The sequence below is a fragment of the Mauremys mutica genome, chromosome 2 (genome assembly GCF_020497125.1).
Source record: "Mauremys mutica isolate MM-2020 ecotype Southern chromosome 2, ASM2049712v1, whole genome shotgun sequence".
Lineage (NCBI taxonomy): Eukaryota > Metazoa > Chordata > Testudines > Geoemydidae > Mauremys > Mauremys mutica.
Genome location: NC_059073.1, coordinates 105,778,682 through 105,800,801, shown reverse-complemented (window position 1 = coordinate 105,800,801; position 22,120 = coordinate 105,778,682).

The following is a 22,120-nucleotide window of genomic DNA, read 5'->3' as shown; positions in this document are numbered from 1 at the left end:
TGTCTCATTTCACATCACCTCAGATCCCCACTACTCCCCAGTGATATCAACCTTGACACAATGTTTGCCTGCTTCTTCTACAGTGCTTTCTTCTACTCTGTCCTTACTTGTGGAATAGGCTCCCTGACTTGGTCTGATGGATTCTCCATCACTTGAAGTGTTTAAATCAAGACTAGATGTCTTTCTAAAAGATATGCTCTAGCTCAGGGGTAGGCAACCTATGGCACGGGTGCCGAAGGCAGCACGCGAGCTGATTTTCAATGGCACTCACACTGCCTGGGTCCTGGGCACTGGTCCGGGGGGCTCTGGATTTTATTTAATTTTAAATGAAGCTTCTTAAACATTTAAAAAACCTTATTTACTTTACATACAACAATAGTTTAGTTATATATTATAGACTTATAGAAAGAGACCTGCTAAGAACGTTAAAATGTATTACCGGCACGCAAAACCTTAAATTAGAGTGAACGAATGAAGACTCGGCACACCACTTCTGAAAGGTTGCCGACCCCTGCTCTAGCTCAACTAAAAGTTATGGGCTAAATGTAGGAATTATTAGGTGAAATTCTATGACCTGTGTTAGCTAGGAGGTCAGAGAAAATTATCATGATGGTCCCCTTCTGGCCTTAAAATTATGAATCTATGAAAGAATGTCTAGCTGCAAATAAATCTGGGCAAGACTGAGTTATGTTAGAGCAGTGGCTCTCAACCTTTCCAGACTTCTGTACCCCTTTCAGGGGACTGTTTTGTCTGGCATACCCCTAAGTTTCACCTCATTTAAATACTGCTTGCTTACAAAATCATACATAAAAGCAACCCCCCTCCCAATTCTGAAAAATTGCTGACTTTCTCATTTTTATCATATAATTATGAAATAAATTAATTGGAATATAATTATTCTACTTATATATCAGTGTATAGTATATAGAGGAATATAAACAAGTCTGTATGACATTTTAGTTTGTACTGACTTTGCTAGTGATTTTTATGTAGCCTGTTGTAAAACTAGGCAAATATATAGATGAGTTGATGTACCCTCTGGAAGACTTCTAAGTACCCCTAGGGATACATGTACCCTTGGTTGAGAACCATGTGTTAGAGGGAAGAGATATTGTGATGATGGACATTTTGAAGTCAGCTAACATTCTGGCAAAATCCAAAAAATACTGTAAATCCAGAGTTCAATGAACCATTTTAAAAGTAAAAGAAAAGTTCAAGAAGCTATTAGAATGGTTGAAAGTAGCAACCAAAAGTGGAGCAGCATAGTAGTTGGATACTAGGTTTGGTTTTGGAAAAAAAAATGGTCGCAAAACTGAGGAGAAGGAATAGAACTAGCCACAGAAGTATTAAATACCAAAGTTGCCTTCAGAGTCTGAATGGCTATATTTGTTAACTGATACAAAGAAAAAGGAGAAATGTTTATAATGGACATACATAATACAGAACATGTCTTCTTGTGTGCTAGCCAAAAGAGAATTGACTTCTCCCGCAGCTGATTGTTCAGGCACCACCTTATTGTTTTGGGCACCTGCACTGTTTGAAGGATTTTCTGTCTCTCTTCTTTACTAGCCTCACATACACTCATTTAAGGTAGTGAGATATAGAAATGATTTTTTTTATTTCACAAATTAACATGTTTTCTAAGCAATGAACTTACACTGCTTAAGTTTATGGCACGTATTACAGTATTTCACTTCATTGTCGACTAGGCCTATCAGTTTCAGGGTTCTTAAAAGCAGTTAAAAATAATGTTCATACTAGCAATAATTAGCAGACAGACTATATGAATAATCACACTCATTCCCACAAAGATTTCTTGTTTTCACAGACCAATCCATTACCTGCTTCAATGAACCGTCTTGTTGTTAATTTGCAGGGCTTTCACCCCTAGGTGATGGAAATACCTGCCCTCTTTCCAGTCTTCCATTAAGTATGGTTTTCAGTAATATGTATAATTCATGAGAAAAATTTGTTTGTCAAGCATTCCAGACAGGTCACTTAAATCCTAGATCAATTGATAATGTTCACACCAACATGGCCTGGCATGAAAATAGCTCTGATACAGACTTCTCTCTTTTTTTGTTTTTATTTAAAAGAAGAGACTTGGTTTTTAACTTTTAAAAATCTATCAGTATTACTTTAAAACAAATTAAGTTGAACAAAGCTTTTTAGATTTTTGTTGTGACTCTGAATACACTATGTATTCATGACATACTGTGCTAAAGTCCAATAGTAAATACAAAGTGTTGTTATAAATGTAACTAGAACATTTAGGACTATATTCTGGCTTTTCCTGCAGTGGAGAGCAGGAGGACAAGAGGGGAAGAAATGTCAGGGAACCTCTTTGCCTCCAGGGACTCTGGGCAGGATCCAACCAGAATAGGGAAGCTAGCATTCTTGTTGTGCTGATAGTATAGATGAAAACTCCCAACCTACATCACATTCCCACACCCCCAGAACAGAATTTTTCCCCAGTGTAAGTCAAAATCTCACAAGCAAAATCTAAACGTTGGCCCCCTTTGTAGCAAATAGAATGTTGAATGTTCTCTTCCCCCTGTAATTATTGGGGCTACTCAGTGCTGGAGTACACTAAACTCCTAAAGTGCTAAGGTACACCATGACTTGAAGGCAATGACTGTAGGCACGTCAGCAGCTAAGCCACGTAGGTGCTAGCCTTGGTGGCTCCCAGCTACCACTCAGACACATGACTAAGTGAAAGGGTATTTTAGAAGGGCTAGCAGGGAAGCAAAAGTTTGCAAATATCCTAGGTACAGAGGCTCAAACAGTTACAGTTCAAAATGAGAAATAGTGGTTCTGCTTGGTGCCCCTGGGGCAGTCCAACTGAGAGTCAGGGCTCTACAGGCCTGGTGCCTGGGATGCTCACTTCAGTCCAGTCTCTATTCAAGCAAATAGGAGCTTGCAGTTTTCCAGGCCAGACTCAGTTAACATCTCTCATTGGGACCCTTCTGCACTGGCTCCCAGTCCAGCCACTGCTGCTCACCCATAAGACCCACACAGACTTGCACCCAGCTGTCCAGAAGTCACAGCCTGTTACCCAAGCAGTTCCTGAAGGGAGTTAGGTCCTTTCTGCATCCAGCTTCTGGATAGCCATGCAGCTGCTGCTCCCACTGGGGTGGGGACTGACTGGAGCTGTTGTCCCCTGCTTAGCAGATCCATCACCCACCTTTTATGGTGAAAAGGTCCTATACTTTGTTACCCTGTACCTTGTGTAGCTATTGGTGGTAGTTCAGAGTGAGTGTAAAACACTACAACCCAGAATTGTAGCATTTTATACCTACTTTGCATTGGTGTAAATGATTGAACAATGTGTAAGGCAAGGGAGAATGAGGCTCAAAGCTTTAACTGACATGGTTCTTAGTGTGTGTGTGTGGGTAATCCTGCCCCCACTGAAGTCAATGGGAGTTTTGCCATGGACATCAGTGAAGCCAGGATTTCAAGGGGGGACCTGAATATCAGAGTACAGTGAGGAGGATCTGAGCCAATTCCTAGAGTTTGATGCTCATTAAGTAAGAAGGTTCCTGTTTATCTAAATTATTAACTTGTGAAGGTTATGCCCAATTTCAGAAACTATTATTCAATTTACCTTTCCCTCAATCATAAAATCATACTTTATTTATTTTAGTCTTTCCTTTTATATTTAAAGCACCCATCTATTACTCTGAATCCCTGTCGTGTAAATACTGTACAATAAATATAATTAAAAATAGAAATATGTAAATGTGACATTTCAGTGAACAGGTGTAAATATATCAGTCTGCTACAACCTAGCATTTTCTGCTCGTAAACATTATTGCCTTATTGTTCTGTACTCACTGTGCTTAATTCTGTAGTAATTATGATGTTGGTTCCTACATTCCTTAATGTAGAGAACTTTATACCAATGTACGCGGAGATAGTATGGTGAAGCATATATAAATAACACTGGCTAAATTAATATTTTTAAACTAATGAGTCAATCAGTAGAGCTCCTATACTGAAAACTGCTATATATATTGCACACTGGAACCCTAGGAACACACAACCCCTCTAAAAGCCTTGTGTGACCTTGGGCAAGTCACTTGTTCTCGCTTTGCCTTAGTTCCGCAGCTATAAAATGGAGATAATAAGAACATAAGAGCTGCCATACTGGGTCAGACCATGGTCAATTTTGCCCAGTATCCTGCCTCTGACAGTGGACACACCAGAGCTTCAGGGGGAGCATACAGAACAAGGCAATTATGGAGTGATCCACTCCTATCTTCTGCTCCTGGCTTCTGGTAATGAGAGGTTATGGGTTACCCAGAACATGGGATTGCATCCCTGACCATCTTGGCTAATAGCCATTTATGGAACTATACTCCATGAACTTACCCCGTTCTTTTTTAACCCAATTATACTTTTGGCCATCACAACATCCCATGGCAATGAGTTCCACAGGTCAGCTGTGTGTTGTGTGAAAAAGTATTTCCTTTTGTTTGTATTAAAACTGCTGCCTATTAATTTAATTGGATGACCCCTGTTTTTTGTGTTGTGTGAAAGTGCAAACACTTCTCTGTTCACTTTCCCCACACCACTCATGATTCTATAGATTTCTATCATATCCCCCCTTACTTGCCTCTTCTTAGCTGAACAGCCCTAATCTTTTTAGTCTTGGCTCATGTGGAAGCCATTCCATACCCATGATCATCTTTGTTGCCTTTTTCTGAACCATTTCCAATATCCATTTTGAGATGGAGTGGGACATAGTATTCAAGGTGTGGGTGCGCCATGGATTTTTATTGTGTGTGTGACCCTACGAACAGCCCAATGCCAGAGGGCAAGAGGCTCTTTGGTATCTAGCAGTGAGTCTTAGCTGGCCTGACCAGTTCAGTGTACCCCTATTTACTGCTGTCATCATCCATGTCTAAAAGGTGTCATGCAGAGTGTCAGATGTGAACTGGTAACATGTTCGTGATTAATATTATTGTGTGGTGTAGGTACGGGTGATACAAGAAATATAAATATGTGCTGGTACTATATTCTTAAAATGTGTTTGGCAGGTAGGGTTTAATACATCCAGCCCTAGACAAAGGAATGTGGTCCCTTGCTTGAATGTATCTCCAAACTAAACTGAGCAAGGAGAGACAATGGAAGTAAATTTACATAAAAGGTAAACACAGCCATCAAACTAGCAAAAGCCCTTTTAACTAGCCCAATGGTGAGAGAAGACTGCAAAAATTAACATGGTGCCATCTTCCTGGTGGGCATAGTAAGCTGAGAGCTCAAGGGGCCTTCCTGACTTTGAAAACAAAGATAACCTTTGAGGATATAAGTAGAGAGAGAGCGAGCCATTTTGGCATCCTTCACTGGAAGAGTGAAAGAAACCAAGCACTTTGAGCTGTGTTGGATCCTGACTTATCTGGCCAGCCATGCTGAAAGAACGACTGTGAAACTAGAAAAGTAGAAAACTACTTTGAACAAACTGCTCTAGTTTGTTAGGTTTTAGTTTTAGAAGCATATTTTTATTTTTGTTTGAACAATTTCTATCTCAATTCCTTCTACTTGGTATCTCTTAAATATCTGTTCTTTGTTAATGACATTTATCTTGTGTTATTACACAACCATCTCAGTGCAGTGTTTCAAACTCAAGAGTAAAATCCTTGCCAAACTACAGGATGGTGCTGTGAACTTGACAAGGTTTGAGTGCTACAGTGAGACGGGCTGAATGCTGCAGAGGAGAGAGTTTTGCATAGACTCGAGCTTGGAGGGACTATTGGTGGTACCCTGCAAGAAGTAACCAGGCTGGTGGAAGCCAGGATGAGGTCAGCATGCTGCAAACAAGCTGTTGGGGTCAGAACTCTGAGCCAAAGCTGCACAGCACAGAAACACCCAGAGTTACAAGGCAGGCAGTGACACAACCCCTTTTTGGGTGTGGCTGAGCACTGCTAAACACAGGAACTAAGGAAGGGGTAAAAGCAATTTTATGCATTTTTGCATTTCCCTGGTTCTGGAGCTGGCTGGGGATCATTTCCATACCCCCTACAAGTTAGAGAATCGTCAGAGTTGCTGCAAATTTTACCCAGAAGCTTATGGCCCTATAGAAGTTATCGATTCCCATTTCTGAAGCTGGAGTAAGCAGAGCAGAGAGAGATTCTGACCACATCCTCTTTCCCAGGCCAAGCCCCTTACACTGTGGGCTATGAGGGGATGTCGTGGCTCTAAACCATCCAGGAATTTCTCCTACACTTGGGGAAGTATAAATTGGCCATATCTGCTATGTTTATGGACCCTTTGCACCAGTGGATTGGTGCAAATGGGCTAGAGTTCGACAAAAAAAAATGTAGTTTATAATCTTAAAATAAAACACAGATCAGGGGTTTGCACATGCATCAGCGTGCATAATTAAATTTTGCAGTTGCATCTCAGATACTCAGTTACGAAATATGGCCCAAACTCTAAAACATATTGTCATTTTAATGCAAACATTAAAATTATTATGGAGTAAGAGAAGAGATACATTGAAAATATAATATATATATATATATAACAACACCCTTCTGCCAGGGGGTGTTTACAACAAAAAGGGCTGGCTTCAATGTTGTAGGGGTTCCATCTAAAGACTTCAATAACCCTAACTCGAGTCTCCACTCAGAAACCTGGGAAACTATATATACCACCTTAGGTGTCCTTGATGGGCAATAATTCCCCACTCACAAACACTAATTCCAGGGGTTTAAAACAAGGACAACTTTATTGGATGGGGAGGGAATAGAATGACTCTGGGAAAACCAATAATTAACAAATGCTATGAAAGTCTGGCAGTGGTGAGTGGCCAATGTGTTCCAGCCACTTCCCTCTTTCCAGCTCCCTATTCACAATTTGTTGTCCCAGGTTGATAAAGTCCAAGGATTCTGGCAGGTCAGTGCTGCCTGGCCTGCTCTAAGTCTTGGCCACCTAACCCAGGTATGGTGATTTCAGCTTTAATTGCTGGGTAGGGAGACCCACACCAGAGTTCCTTAGGTAGGCTGCTGGTCTCTTCTATAGCTTCAGCTCATGCCATCGCTGCTCTGACTCAGCTGCTGTCCTCAGTCACCTCAGCTCTGCAGCAATCTCAACTCAGCTCTTCCATGAGGGATCAGTTGTATCTAGGACCCTTAACAGAGTCCTTACCACCAGAAAGGCAATCCTAGCAGGGGGGAAAGAGCTTCCTCTCTTTCTATCTCCTCGTCTTTAGGCTCCCTTATCCAGCTGTGCCTGACTGCAGTCACATTTGGTGTAGATCCCTTGACCCCATCAGGGTCAATAGCACTTTATTGCCACCAAACTCAAATATTAACTGTATTTTAATCAAAATCTACCAAATTGTCCCATAACTGAAATATACATGAGGCCTGGCCCGTTCAGTCAATTCCCCTTGCTTTCCAACATATACCTCTGAGAGCTCCCTCGCCAGTGGAGCCCCTGCCCATCTGCAGTTCCTAAGCTGCTCTGGAAGGCTCAACAGAGAGCTCCCTAGTCTCTAGGGCTTCAGCCTGCATGGCTTACATCTCTAAACAGAACTGTTTCTAACTAAAACCATTTCCAGTGTTCTCCATGTTTACCAAGGCATAGAGCAGATATCTGACCGAAAGCCTGTGGGTCATATTCTCCAGCTGGTGTATCCTGACATCGCTCCATTGGTTTCAGGGGACTTATGGCAACTTCTACCTACTGAGCAACTGGCCCTAGATTTAAATTTTCTTTTCCCCTTATGTTCTCCTGGTTGTTGAGAATACTGAAAACATTTACTTGTTTCTGGCTTGGGTTCTTCATTTTAACACACTTATAGCTAAAAGATCATTTCATTACCAAGAACTTAGATCATGAGGTCTCCAACTGAGGGGAATGTGTGGGTTTGGAAACTATTTGTTTCTTGATATCTACACAAATCTGTCTGTGTATGAAGTATCCTTTTCTTTATTACTCAGACAGCCCTTCAGGGAAGGGATTGTCTCTTTTCAGTGCCCAGCACAATTATTATTGTTATTTGTATTATGGCAATATTGTATTTGTATATATAGAAACTCCAGGCATGGATCAGGGCCATATTTTGGTAGACGCTGTACAAATGACTAACAAGCAGATGGTCCCTACCCCAAAGAGCTTCCAGTATTGTCTGGGTCCTTTGGGCACTACAATACTATAAATATTGACTACTACTGACTAGGTGTCCATTGCTTAGAGATGCAATAACATTATAAATCTCACTGTATCCTTACATTCCATCATCATAGTTATATGGAGCCAAATTGTGCTTGATGCTAGAGCAGGTGCGCAGTGGAGTAAGGTGCAAGAAATCTTTCTCCCTTCATGTATCCTATGCAAGGAGAAAGTAAATTCATAGTCCCTATGCTCAGGCAAGCACAGGGACTGCTTTCTCCTAGAACCCAAAGGGATGCATATTACACACAAGGCATCAGCGAAGCTGGGCCATGGCCCAGTCCCCCTCACATGAGACCATGTGGATGCTCCCCACGCACCAGGAAACAGAGAGAGAGATTGTGTCTCCTGAGGCACAGTCCCTCCCTGAACTCTCATGGGGCATCATGGCTCTGATCATCCCTAGCCTTGTCTGTGCCTATCTGGCAGAATCTGATCCTTTATGATTATGCTGATTCCCCTTCTCTTTTTTTAAATCACATTCTAAGAAACAGTGCAGGGAGCCGACCTTCTGAGTCATGCAAATGTTAAACATAAAATGTTTAGTTATATGCCACAGAAAAGAGCACTCAGCCGTGAGTGTGTGTATGTGTGTGTCTAAATTATACCTTGCTGCCCCAGTGAGGGCCCTTATCCAACAAGGCAAAGGAGATTTACCCCAACTATGGGCAGACTGTGTTTCCACAACAGAAACAAGGTGGAATAATGTTTTACAAATGAGAAATCTTTCCCTCTTTTCATATTAAATACACACAAAAGATTGAGTATACATCCCTGTATTAACATGAGCAAATGAACAGACAAGCTTTAAAGGGCTTAATCTGACAATAAGATGCTCCTGTTAATTCCAAAATGGGTTTAACTGATTAGCTGCCCTTTCCGTGCCCCCCCCCCACAGGAAATTACATCATCATGCATCATGACATCACTGATGATTAGGTCCAGGATCACATTATAAATTTGTAGGAAACAAACATTTTTAATCTTGGCCCACCTTAAATTGTTTCATTTGGTATAAAAATAGTAGGTGTAAGAATTTGTAGTAAAAAATTAGCTCTAGATATGAGGATATGCTTCATTTTATATCTGAGCCTGAAGACCCTTGAAAGTGTTTTTTTCTCCTGAGCCGTCAGAGAAAAAATATCTACTTTTAATAGGATCAGGATAGGTATACAATATAAGCAAAGACCCCAATGTTCTACCACTTTTGAGTTGGAGTCCTTTGAAACCTTGCATTTCCCTATTGGCCAAGAAGATCTAATCAAACTAAACAAACATTAGTTGGGACATTACAACCAACCCAGACCAAATGTTGTTATAGAATTGCTCATGTTCCCTACTTTGGGAAGATTGTTGCCATAAGTGTCCTACCTCTCATTGGCTGATCCAGAAGACATTGACTATGGACCAAATTCAGACCAAATGTACGTGTTCAAGAGAGCTATAACCTGCTTACATGAGAGCTGGATTTTGCCCTAAAATTCCAAGACAATTTACTTGATTAGATTTCAGCCACAGTCCGCTTTATTTGGAGAGAAAAAGGTGGAAACGTGGGCCTGGTCTACATTTAAAACTTATATTGGCATATCTGTATCAGTCATAAGTGTGACCCAGTGACATATCAATGCCAACAAAACTCCCAGTAGAGATGCATCTGGGGAGACAGAAGAGGGCTTCCGGTGGCATAGCTAATGTTGTCTCGGGAGCTGGTGTTCCTACACCGGCAGGAAAAACTCCTGGTGATATACACTGCATGTATGCTGGGGGGCACAGGCTCTGTCGTGTAGACATAGCCTTGGCAGGTGATGAAATGGCAGCTCCGAGAGTATAAACTATAGGGCTCTCCACAAGAGCTTCACTTGCTTTTATATTTTCCTTTAGGCTCCAGCCGTTCAAGACCCCAGTGAGGGAGTGAGCAATGGGCAATGCGGGAGCTGTGGAAAATATTCCTGACGTCTTAGGAGATAGTGGGAAATCTCTTCACAGAAGATTTCATTTATTTATTTCAAACATTTTGTTCCAGGCCCATAAATCTCCAAATAGGTCACCCAAGAAGTCAAAGTGTTGAGGTATAGGTACATTGTCCAGATACCAGACTCAGACAGGTGGGACAAGGGCACTCCTGGAGAATGGCTTTCTCCATCTGATCCTTTTTTATCCATCTGATCCTTATGAGGGGTCAGATATGTATCTAAACACATCCAGATTCTCTGTCAAAAATCTAATGACAAATATTAGCCTCAGTGTGTAGCCCTCGTCTGACCTTACAAAAGGTAGTGAGGATCAACTGGCTAGTTGTCATTTCATATTATTCATGGTTTGATTGAGGTTTAGCTCTTCTGGCAGTTATGCTTTGACTGGCTAACACCATGATAAAAGCAGCAAAGAATCCTGTGGCACCTTATAGACTTGCATCCGAAGAAGTGGGTATTCACCCACGAAAGCTCATGCTGCAAAACGTCTGTTAGTCTATAAGGTGCCACAGGATTCTTTGCTGCTTTTACAGATCCAGACTAACACGGCTACCCCTCTGATACTTAACACCATGATGAAGACCTTGGCCTCAGTTTGGGCATTATCTGGCCCACCAGGGCCGGCTTTAGGCCTATTCCACCAATTCCCCCGAATCGGGCCCCGCACCTAAGAGGGCCCCGCGCCCAGTGAGAATCCCTTCCCTGGCTAGAGGCGCCTTTTTAATTTTTACTCACCTGGCAGTGCTCCGGGTCTTCGGCAGCACTTCAATGGTGGGTACTTCATTCACTCCGGGTCTTCAGTGGCACTTCAGCGGCAGGTCCTTCAGTGCCGCCGAAGACCTGGAGTGAGTGAAGGACCCGCCGCCAAAGACTCGGAGCACCGCTTGGTGAATACAAGCCCAACGTGGTTTTGTTTGTTTTTTTTAAAGTCATCCCTGCCAGGCCCCGTCGAAACTGTTCGAATTGGGCCCCACACTTCCTAAAGCCGGCCCTGTGGCCCACCAGGTGACAGGTAGTCTTGTGGAGCTGGAAGAATTGGTCATATCCCAACAAATGTCTATTTTATAACAGAGAAAAACTAGTTGGGGAAAAAAAAAGAGTAAGGGAGGTAGAAAACAATTTTTGCTACCCCACTCTCCTACTCCCTGTCCATTTCTCTCTCTCTCTCTCTCTCCTGTTGTATCTTTTTTTTTAATACGCTCAGTTCTTTGGAGTCTTTTCTGTGATGTGCCCGGAACAACGAATCTCAGGCCCTCTTGAGGTCTCTAGACACTGCTTGTAATATACATAATAAATAATAACATTTCCCTTCATGAATGGCTGTGAAGTAGTTTGAGATCCTTGCATGCTATTCAAGTTAATAGCATTATTATAATGCTTCTGCACCCTTGTTTTAAGCATGAAAATCTAGCCTTATTTAGGGCTACTAAAATTGTCCAGCTTTGCTAATATTACCATTTTGTGCTTGTGTGGTCATGTTCAAGGGTAAATGTACGGTATTTATATTGTGTGTGGGAGGGGTAACTGGGTGGAATATAACATAGCACAACTCCTTTATGAACTTATTTTGGTAAAGTATATCATATCCTGATACAGAAAGTTGCTCATTAACCAGACTTGTGACTACATGGTACTTTAATTACTTTTATTTGGCTTTCTTTATAGCCAGAGGCCTTTTCTGTGTATTAATAAACATTACATTAATTTTCCATTGTTCCTGGCCTAAACATACCATGGGTCAAGTTAGCGTCTCATTGATCCCACTAGAAAACAAGACCAAACAAAAATGCCACGTCTCATCAGGAAGTGACGACAGCAGCTGGAGTTTTGCTTCCAAACTTCTATGTTTGACTTGACTTGTGAAGCCGTTTTCCTGTGTGAACCCATAGGCGTGATGCTTGTGCGAATGACTGAGGACAAACATCTTGCAGTTTTACTGACTATCAATGCATCATTCTTTGACAGACTATTAACAATCTGTTGACCTACGTAAAAATTGGAGTTTCAGGGAAAAAGAAAGCATCCCATGTCTGCTTATCGATAAAATGCTCACGCTGCATAGATACATGAGTATATTGGATTGAGCTGCTCCTGGTTAACACATTCAAGAGCCAACTTATTGTCAATATCTGACCCAAAACCAATGATTCATGTTCTAAAGAAAATGCTGCTTTTATATTTTTCCACCAGCCCACTCTCTCGCCACAGACCCAAGTTATTCCCCCAACTACTGCTCTACATCTGGGTGACATGAGAGATAATTGCAGGACGCTTACAGTCTTGATAAACTATGGTTTCCCCTGCTCTGCAGTCCTTTGAAGTTGCAGACAGTTTCATGATAATTGATAATCTAATCTCTTCCCAGCCTGTGTTTGGAGGGTTGTTTTTTTTGAGGCTGCTCTGAAACAGCAAGAAGGGGAAATATTACAGCATAAGTATTGATTGCTGCATGCAGAGGTCACTGTGTGGGGATTACACTTTTATCACAAGGTTCTTGTGAAAGGTGAAGTGTTGGCAAGATCCTAATAATAACTACAGAGTGCTAGTTAAATATGGGGGGTGGGGGGGTTAGGAAAACGATTTTTTATTCTTAGTACCTCAAGGCTATACATGGCAATTACTATTGTGGAGGCAATAAAGAAGTTGTTAATTACAGTTTTTAAACCCTTGTAGCCCAAAGTAGGAATGAAAGGACTGAAGGTTACAAAGTGGTCCTGAAAGAAAGAAAGAGAAAGAAAGAAAGAGAGAAAGAAAGATTTTTTTTTTTTGGCTGGTGGTATTTTTTCTGTGTAGTGGAACAAAATACTGCAGTACAGGCAGTTTTGGCCTGATGAATGAAAACATGTATGAAATCTTGCTTAGAGAAATTAAACAGATCCACAGCCTATCATTTGCCTTATGTTCTGTAAGGACCCACCATATTTTGGTTTTAATTAAAATAATCATCTGGCAGCCTCTAGAAACACTAATACTGTCCTCTGGGACAAAGTTGTTGCATTATGACATCATATGAGATTTATTTTGTAGTGTTGCCACACTGTGGTGTGTATCAGCCCTAAAGATGTTTTGGAATTGTTTTAATGTCCTATATGCTGTACAATGGTCTTGCCAAAAGCATGGGCTCTCCCTTGAAATACAGCCATAGTGATGACCTTACCAAGCAAGCAAGGCGTACAATGTTAATCAAACAATTACACACACACACACACACACACTTTTATATATATATATTTAGCAGAGGTAATTTGTTTGAAAATACTCCTTTGTTGGGAAGAGCCAGAAGTTCTTTCCTTGGTGATAAGTGATATTAACAAGACTTTATAGTACCGTCCAATGTGTTAACTAAGGGGCATATAATTGTCTGTCAGCTGACAAGGAGAAATATACGCACACACACACACACACACACACACACACACACACAAACCTCACACATACTTAATAAGCGCATAATTAAAGTCTTTTGAAAAGAGGCTGACTGATTAAAACTCAACAGACCCATACAACCATGAGTTTAATACAACTGTCTCGTAAAATACTTTCAGGATCGTGTCTTTAAAAAGGCAGTAGAAGGAATACACATACCGGTTTCTCACTACCAACATTTAGAAACACTGGGCTAAATCCTCAGATGTGTCAGAGTAGAATTTGGTGCAGCTGGTGAGGGGGAGGTAACCACCCTAATATACCGTCCCCCCCTCCTTTTCTATCCTGAGTGGGAGCCATTGCAAATTAGAGCACTCTAAAGACCGCTCTAACTTGATCCAGATTATAATGCCATTACTCTGGGAAGGCTTGCCAGATTGCAATGCATTCTGGCCCCAGCCTTTCTCATCCAAGCAAGATCTCTACATTTGGGAGTTGAGCCAGAAGGGGCTAGCTGGCTACACTGGCTACACTGGCTTTATACCAGCTGAGGATTCTCCTTTACTAAATCTTTTACTGTCCATTTGGGATTTAGGCCATTATTTTCAGGATGGATGTTTACAAAATTTGATGTACCCTATGTTTATTTGCAAAAGCCACATGCACCATCTCAAATCTAAGGCCAGATCTATACTTAAAATTTTGCTGGTGCGGTAATATCAGCTATAATAATGTAAGCATGATTTTTATGACAGTTTTACAAGACTCTACCACAGATGCATTTCTACCAACATAAAAGTGCTTTTGATGATATAGATAATTTGTTTGTGGAACTAGTATAAGATGCATCAATAGGGTGCCTTTGCCAGTATAAGCTGGCTTGGCTCTAGGAGGCCACAGTCTAATGGAGATCGGTAGCCCTGGGGAAGCCGTCCCGGTAAACTTTCTTGGAAAGCAGATACAATTGAGAAATACTTCCCTTTAGTTCCTCTTTCTGTGTCCTCTTCTTCTTCTCCTCTTCAACATCCATCCGTTTCCCTTGCTACAGGAGATCAGTTGATTTGAGCCTATCATGCTCACTGTTTTTGCACCCCAAAATGAGCTTTTCCGAAAACAGTACTTCCAGCCTGTAACTGGCGAGAGGTGATGATTTTGATATGATAAAGAAAATTAATAATTCTTATCTATTGCAGGCTCATCTCCATGGTTTCTGATCACCTTATCATGGTATTCCTCCCCTCTGTTTTCAGTTTTGACATCATCTTGATTTCCCTTCCACCTTTGTTTTGTTCTCTGGTTTTCTTTCACTTTCTCATCATTGCTATTCTTCTGCTGGCTGCACCCTCTTAGGATTGTCAGCCATCCCAAATGACATGGCAGCCCTCATTTTAGTGGGCCACTGACATGTTATATTATGCAAGGGCAGGTGGAAGAATGCAACAAAGTCTTAAAATAGACAAGGGAAGAAATTTCTGCCTGGTGATGCAACATCATGGTACACCACAAGGTCACTTTTTTTATAACACAGGATAATTTTCTCCTCTGCCACGCTTTCTCTCCCTCACCCTAATTCCTTCTGTGTAGTCGTCTACTGTCCCAGTTTATTCTCTTCTTCCTCTCCACCCCAGACCTGAAACATACCTTTAGTGCAAGGTAAACAAAATAACAAAGTGGACTTGCTGATTGACCCCTACTAGCCACTAAAAACACATCGCTGCAGTGCCTCCTGCTGCAGAGATAGGTGTTACCATGGAAGTTGCAGACACTGCTGTGGCCAAGGTCAGTGATGGGCCAGGAAGCATGTGCAAGCTTTATATAGATCTTATATAGATTAAAACCTTCAGCTCTTCTACATGTAAGAGATTGTTTTCCCAAGGCAAGTTGTTTGGAGAAGAACTCCCTATGCCAGAAACTGAAGATGTTGCAGGTCTACCTGGGATTACTTGATTTTTCATTCTTTGTCTTATGGGGGAGAAATCACTAACATATGAATTGGAAATCCCATACACTAATAATATTACCACATAGTTTTTTTCCCATCAAATTGTGCTTTTGTTCTTGCAGTTTTTCTGCTTGTTTGTGCCCAGTTGTGGCCTTTGACTATACCCGGGTGGGTGAAGAGGTGCTCTGGTCAAGCCAAGCCACAGTGTTCTTATCAGTGATGTTCAAGGCACTGCATTCAGTAAGGCACACATAATAGGAGTCTCTGTAAGATAAGAGGCAGCGGGAATTGTTTTTTTCCCATCCCCTCCCTCCTCTTCCATAGTGAACCTATGGATGCTTTTATGGCTGGGAGGGACGTCTTAATTTATTGTGCAGTGGATTCCTGATTTTTCAGCATGGTTCTGCTTTTGCGTTCTGTGTTTCCCATAGTTATTGCCTTCTTCACTGGCTTGTTTATTTTTCCCAGTTGTGGTTCTGTGTCCACTCCATGAGCAAAAGAGTTCCTTCTGATGGGAACTGGTTGGCAACATCTGCATATATGTGTGACAGTGCCTTTTATTTTATCATTTTTACAGGCAAATAAGGTAATGTTATTTGTCAGGAATTCTTTTGATTTTCTTCTGCTTTTCTGGAGAACTTTGATGCAACTTCCCCCACATTTTCTGCAGATTTCCTTTAGTCTCAGACAGATGTACGAGGTTACAATTTCACCTGGCTGAGACCTGGACTTATTTTTGGAGGGTACAAGTTGCGACCACATTTTATATCTGCATTTTGGTGTCTGTAAAACAATTACATGCAGAAATCTGAGAAGAGTTACCCACTAACTAACCTGAGTTGTGGATGCCAATCACATAAGGGTGTAACCGGTGTCAGATTTCTACTCACAACTGAACTTTGGGTTCAAAAGCATGGTGAATGAATATTTTGCTGACACAAAATGATGCCACCCTTTTGAAAATTTGACTCGTTGTGTGGCTGGAATATGTCTAATTATATGTCCATAAAATGCATGTTAGATATTTGTAGGTCAATCTATTTTAAAATAGCTGTCTTAAAGTAATCTTAAAGATCTGGTATGAACTGACAAAGCAAAAAGAATTCCAAGCTAACATTCTGTACTTAACTAATCCTTTTGTGTCTAGGTATTACAGCTCATACGGTATGGAAGTCTGAGACCCCAGCAACAGTTAGGCATAACAGGATGAACTGTCTCAGTAATGCTGCTGATTCAATACTGCTGATTTCCTCTCTTTTGGTTTAAATCAAATCCTTACCACTAAGTGACATCCCTACTTACCTTCTTGTAACACCCATGGACTTCAATGGGGTTGTGTGCATATAAAGGCAGAATTTGGTCCTTAACATTATTTTAAACAGAGTTTATAATACCTAATAGTTACATAACCCCCCATATTTTTAAATTAAAAGTACTCACTTAAAAATTATTCCATCGGGATCATGAGGTCACTGAGTGCAAATAATAGAGGCACTTCAATCTCCCTTCACATCATTTTTACACTCTACCAGAGCAGCTTTCTCATATCCGGGATGCAGCTCATTCAAGTGTAAAAAGAGGCTGCTTGCTGATGATTTTGGAGTATATTTCCAGATAGTTTAAATGAACAATTATGCACCCAATTTGCCTGGACAAATACTGCTTATGCAGGCACATGCAGCAAGTTAGCTATTTTCCCAAGCAATTGCCTACTTTGTATGTAGGTACATGCAAATGGATTATGCATTCTTCAATGCACATGCATACTTAAATTGTCTGAATTGGGTACTTTTGTACATACAAGAAAAATAAGCATGGTTTTGTAGGCAAGGATGTGCGTACCCCTAGTCAGACAACTTTCTGCTCATATTCCCACAACAGTCATCATGGCTGTCCTGTACATTCTGTTTGTGTAGCTGCTCTGCTGGCAATGCTGTTGAGGAAAATTTTCAGTGGGCTTAGATGAAGTTTGATGTTACTATGGGGTTTTCTGTGTTTTTTTTTTGAGTATGCACATTCACATTCATGTTCAGAGACTAGGGTGATAACAGGCACCTTAGAAATATTGGAGAGCGAGAGAGAGAATTTGGATCATTCTATAATTTATAGATTAAGTCATCTGGGTCAAAACCAATTTGCTAACTCACATTGCTCCTAAACCAGGGCTTCTCAAACTTAAAAAAAAATTAAAAGGTTGATAATGTTGTGGATTCCCCAAGCTCCTATACTTGATCACACTGCCTACTCCCTAGCCCCTCACAACATACCTGTGGCAGCAATTGCTGTTGTTAACACAGAAGAGTATTGCCAGGAACAGATTTGTATTTAACTGCCTAACAACACAAGTGTTCTGTCCTTTTTGAATGTGTTGATCACAGTGACTGTCTTAACTCTTCATGACATTTTCCCCATCCCATCTATTCCAATCTTTTCCCTTGCCCTTCTCCCATGCTTCCGCTCCTTCTCCCATGCATGCCCATAGTGAAGGTAGATAGGTGGGGATCCAGCCTCTTCTTTGTAATGAAAAGCCTGGATGGTTGCAGAAGGTGCAGGAAGAGGCGCCAGCCCTGTAGGAACAGTTCTCTGCAGCAAGTGCACTCTGCATTCTCAATAGCTTGAGAATGACTGTCCTAAACTATTACTTGTATATCAAATTATTTTTAGATTATATCTTGCCTCTTAAATAAATAGTTAAGACTTTATGCCATTTAAAAGACAGATTATTAGTTAAGATTGATCTACCTATAGAGGATACATTCCGTAAGCATAATTGTATTTTGTTCATTAGGTACAGTACAAATCAATTCTGGGGAACACAGACCTCCCATTTTATCTCTCTCTGTCAAGGCGAATCTTAAGATAGGTGCGTAATATATACATATATCAATCAATTAATAACCATGCTAGACTGAAAGCAACATAGGTTGTAGTCCTCTACCTCTCCACGGAACACATGTAGCTTGGGTAACAGTAATGCAGAGCTACAATACGGACCTGGACATTAGTGAGGAGTGGTTCATTCTTTAGAGCCCTTCAATCCTAAGCATCTTTTCTGTCCCTTCTGCCCACAAGTGGGTAGCAAATGTGACAGTGGCCTTTGTGTTGTGGACACTTGTCCCTGAGGAACTGGGCCAAATCCACCAGTTAGTTTCACATTGGCCACCAAACAGAAAACCAAGCTTGATCAGCATTAAACCAGATATATTTTTATTAGGCATGCACTGACAAGGTTTTTTGGGGTGCATATGATTCAAAATAAGCCCTGGTGCTTGAGGAGCTCACAATCTGAAAGGCAGACGTGGATCAGCTAATGATGCACTGGATGTCCAGAGGATAGCAACTTAGAAACTTTTAGGTATATCAGGGAGAGTATTTTGTATTGATGGGGGTTAGAGTTTTAAGGACTAGTGTGAGAAGAGTGTTTTCAAGAGGGATTTAAATGAAGAGAGAATGGGAATCTGCTACTCTGAGATAGAGGGAGCATGAAGAAAAGTGTGGGAGAAGGAAACAAAAGAAGTGGTGGTGCTGGTCTGTCCTTGGCAAAGCAAAGGGGACAAAATGGGACATGAGAGGTAGGCTGATGTGACATTTTGCAGGCTCTACAAGATGAGGACAAGAATCTTAAGCTTGATTCGGTACATCAGGGCCAGGACAGAGGTTAAAACACAATATTGTGGTTTGAATGGCAGATGAGAGAGCTTTTGAACCAGTCACACAGAAGTGGAAAATTTTGTATCATATTACAAATTGAATGTCCTGAGAACCTGACACACTGCCGGGTACTATAGTTGGCATGTTTACAGCTACAAAAAGTATGGATATTTTGATTTTAATCTATTTTTTTTTTACTAGAAATGTATATTCTTCAAAATTGCAAACATCCTAGAATACAGAGATGATGGATGGCTCAGGGGACGGGTGATGGAATACACAGTTTTTCACTTCCAGGTCACCAGTCTGAATCCAGTCCAGGTCAGTAGTGACCAAAAGTTGTTACCATCTCATGGTTTTTGTGTGAAATGAGTTAGGTGGGCTCAGTCCAGTTCTTAGTAGATGCAGATAGCCACATGAGCAAAAATCCCAACCCCACACTTAGCACTCGCTGCATCTCTGTGGGCAATCTCAGCCTGACCTTCTCTGTGAGCATGGAGACCAAACTGTTCTCTCACTACTGATGCACTCTGTCTTCTGCACTTTTAGTGGGGCAGTGTATGGAAGTCTGAAAAACTGCTGACTGTACTGTGTCTCTGTGGATAAACAGAAGACTTTAGAGCCATCAATCCAACATTTCACCAGCATTTTTTTTAATAAGAAGCAGAATATAAGAATTATGATACCTACTCTAGGCATTGGAGTAAAGGAATTACAAGCAAATACTTGTGATCACAGTTTAGAGAGATACTGCTGGTCACTACGGAGAAAGATGAACTAAACCGATATACTGAGCAGTATCAAATATCCCAAAAAAGGAAGCACTGATTATGGGGCATCAGCTCATCTTTATCTTATCTGTCAGTAGTGAAAACACACAAGGCTTGCCCTTTTGTAATGTAAACAGAAAATTATGCCTCCAATACAAACCCGAGCCATTAAAAAAAGCAGCTTTTATTCTTTCTCATAATGTTCCGCAACATAAGGCAGTAGCACTGATGTGACTCCACAGCTGTTGCCGGGGAAAGTAGGAATGTTGTCTGCCACATCTGGGGTGACATCTTTGAACAGGCTCTTAATCTGCAGTGCCGAGGTATGCTAAGCCTCTTTGCTTTTCTTTCCCAGTTCTCAAGTTAATGCTACTCCTGGAGAGCAATGCTGATTTCAAGTCAATGGGTAAGATGAAAGAACAATTAAGGACAGTGATACTCAGATGCATTGTGGAAAATATAAAGGCAGGACAATAGCCTAATTCCTTGATCAGTCCAGCAGAAGATTTGCTTTGCCACACTTTAAAGTTGTAGGATCCCTGTTTCTAAAAACAAAAACAACAGGATTTTTTAATCAGTGTGTGTGTGTGAGTGCACGTGTGTACACTTGTGAACTGAAGGACATCTTAAAACAGTGGAAAATAAAAGGTATCCATCTGCTATCGAACCACTGTGTTTGTAACGGATTTAAGCCATTTTTTCTCTGTAGCTCTTCTGAGACAATTTGCAACTATTGTTAGTCAGACATTACACAAAGAGAGAGATCAGATAAAGAAATAAAAAGATTTAGAAAGTGAGAATGCCATTTATGGAAATACCCAATTTCTAATAATTGAAAATCTTAGAAGCCAGAACTTCTTGGATGCACTGCTAGAAGATTTTAAGGGGCAGATTCCAACCTCAGATGTGTATGCACAATTTTCCACTGATTTTGCAGTGAAGAGGTAGAATTTGGCCTTTTGAAAGCACAAGACAAGGCTACATTTTCAAATACGGGTACCTAAATAGGACTCCCAAACATTTGGATGCTCCAAGTGACCTGGTGGTAGGTAAAATGAGCATTTAGGTGGTTATTTTGAGCTAAATGTTCTAGTGTAGGACTAGGAGGTCCTATTAAGGTGCTAATGATTGAAAACTGGGGTATGCATTTCTAAAACAAATACTTTTTATATTGAGAGGAACAATTTCTAGTTCACTTTGAATGGGAGAGTCATCTTTAGCATTCAGTTATGAATTGTTGCAAGTTAAATCTGCAATAATATTTCACTCTGACCTGAAATATACTGTAAGTAAGGCCCAACAGATATAGGAATTTTAGTAAAGAAAAAGTAACACACACACACACACACACACACACACACTTTTCAAAACTTTTCCTATTTTTTACCTTTAGTATGTATGTGTGACACTAATATTAAATGGGAGCCACTCAACATACAAGTATCATTGAGAGAAATGATTGGCCAGAATTTTTAAAAAGAGTAGCGATGAATCGGAGCTAAAACCCTAGACCTGAACACCTCTTAACTTTGAGGAAGTTCAGATCCGGATCCTTAATTTGTTGTATCTTAGAAAGATATTCTAAGAAAATGTCTTTCCTGCTCATTTAACTCAAAAAAGTCATTCTTCTTAAGGCAGAAATTCTCAAGGCATTAATCCTTAATGTAGTCTAGCCATTGTGCCTATTTTGAGAGTGGAGGGCGTGAGGAAGGGGAAAGGGTGGGGAGAGAGAGATTGGAAATTGAAAATGAGTCACTGAAAGTGTGTGATAAATCTTGGATTGTCAACAGGAGTCAAAAGATTTTTTAATGCACATGGACACATCCATGTATTTCATGAACACTGTTCTAATCTGGTTATTGGGGAGGAAACATAGTGCAGTGGATAGAACAAGTTTGGGGTTCTTTTCCCACTCGACTTCTGACTAGTTGTGTGACTTCAAGCAAGACTCCCATTGACTTCAGTGGCCTTTGGATTGGGTCTTTAGGTCTTGAGTGTAAAGCCTGGTCTACACTAGGCGATCAAGGGCGCCTGGCCCTAATTTTTTCTGGTGGATGGTGGATGGTGCAGTATGGCTGGTAACCATCGTCATCATAGCAACAGGGGGCTGAGCTCCATCAGCCCCCACCCTTCATGTGTAAAAAACAGATTCAGTTGCCCCTGGACTAGCAGAGGGATGCTGGGCTTCTCTCCTACACACTGCTTAATGTCCTGTCTGGACTATCATAGCAGCTGGAGGC